This window comes from Mustela nigripes, chromosome 1, assembly GCF_022355385.1.
Source record: "Mustela nigripes isolate SB6536 chromosome 1, MUSNIG.SB6536, whole genome shotgun sequence".
Taxonomy (NCBI): Eukaryota; Metazoa; Chordata; class Mammalia; order Carnivora; family Mustelidae; genus Mustela; species Mustela nigripes.
The window spans coordinates 145,424,548-145,426,779 of NC_081557.1; positions in this window are offsets into that span (position 1 = coordinate 145,424,548).

Here is a 2,232-nt window from a genome sequence, read left to right on the forward strand (position 1 = left end):
AGAAATTTTTTTCAAAGTCAATCCTATAAACTTGAGTATGGCCATGCATAAGTGATATTTGCTTGTTATGATTAGGACAAATCCAAGAAAAGACAAACAAGAAACTATTAGGACACTAATTTCGATGGAAGGGGTACTCATAATGTTAGTTGGATCAATTAAGAGATTATTTCTTTACTCACGTGGATTTAAGGTAACTAATTTCCAAGGGGAAAAAAGAATACATTAAGACATGTGTTTATGTAAGGGTGGCCTTAAGCCTTGTGTGCGTGAGAAAACTGTGTATCTCACAAAGCAAAAGTATCAGAAAAGAGCTGTGCACCAGGTGACCTTTTTATTATCCTGGACTATGGAATGTGATATTTGTGGAAAATGTTTACAGATAAACTCATATTTTATTTCCTTATTTTCCTTATTTCTTAAAAACCGTGGACATTAAAAAAATAATTCCATTGATATTTCAAATGTGAATTGTAATAGTTTCTTTAAGATTTTATTTATTTATTTAAGAGAGAGAGAATGAGAGAGAGAGAGAAAGGGTAGGAGCAGGGGGAGGCCAGAGGGGGAAATAGATTCCCCACTGAGCAGTCAGGCCCATGGGAGACTCCATCCCAGGATTCCAAGATCATGCATGACCGGAGCCGAAGACAGTTGCTTAACCAACTGAGCCACCCAGGCATCCCAGTAAATTGTAGTAGCTTCAAATTCAAGGTTATAAAAACTGTTTTTTGTCCACTTTGATGATGTTAAGTGTTGTAAAACTCCAATCGACACTTTAACATTTATTCTTGACTCCAGGTCAAAGTAGATACGTTATCATTTTAAATTTGTCATAAAGTAATGTTTTTCAGTATCAAATTTAATATAATTTTTAGATGAATGTGATATTTATAAATGAGAAATGATTTTAATATTATCTGTTTAGTATGACTTGTACAGAAGCAAACTATGATAAAATCATCATAATCATCAGTTTTGAAAGCATTAGAACATACTTTATAATCAATTGACCAAATAAAATCAATGAAATGATGAAAAAGCTTAAGTACAGTGGCCATAATATAGTTTGAATCATTAGAAATTACTGCTTTTTTAAGTCCAAATGGTTGATATCAGCAATTTCATGTGGTTCATCTTATTATCATTAAAGTAATATTTAATACTATGCATAAAAATACTATTAAAGGGGGTTTTGATTCTGGAAAATTTGCAAAATGCTCAAATAGACAAGTCTGTTCTTTGAAAAAGAAGAGGAAGCAAATTCTGATGCTACTGCAATAAACTTATATCTTTAAATATTCAACAAAATATACATAATGCCTTAATTTATTAGCAAAGAACCCAAGACTTCACAATCTTAGACTGTATAATTTTCAGTTTTCATTCTCTATCACTTCCCACCCAAATGCCTTGAAATAAATCCAAAGCATAGATACTAAGTTCTGGACTCTTCTAAATTCTCCTTGCTTAGAGTAATCTCTCTGCCCCTCCACCTACTGAACTCTTACCCATTCTTTAAAAGACATTTTAAGTATCACTTCCTCTTTTGAATGTACCCTAGGTAGGGGCACCTGGGTGGTTCAGTGGGTTAAAGCCTCTGCCTTCAGCTCCGGGCATGATCTCAGGGTCCTGGGATCAAGCCCTGAGTTGGGCTTTCTGCTCAGAGGGGAGCCTGCTTCATCCTCTCTCTCTGCCTGCCTCTCTGCCTACTCGTGATCTCTGTCAAATAAATAAATAAAATCTTAAAAATATATATATGTTTTAAAAAATGATGTACCCTAGGTAACATAATTACCACCTCTTCAGTGACACAACAACACTTTGTATTTAAATTCTTAGACTTAATCCCATGTCATTGTTATCTTTGGGTTTTCTGCCTGTCTTACTCATTAGGTCGTATTTCCTCAAGACAAGTAGTACTGTGTGTTCTTCCTCTTGACTTTTGCTTCAAGCCAGGTAAATAAAGACACAACTATTTCCCAACGAACAGAATCTCATCTTTTCATCACCCTTTGTTCCACAGAGTCCAAGATGCATTTAAAAGTTCATGTATCAAGCAGAGAAGTAGCTTATTGAGAATACTGAGACACATGAAAAGGTAAAACATGGAGAGAAGAAGGTAAAACATAGATAACCAGTCAATGAGGTTTGTTTAAAAATTGTGAAGCTTCAATTGAGTCCCACCTTGGGCTCTGCACTCAACATGGAGTCTGCTTCTCTCTCTCCTTCTGC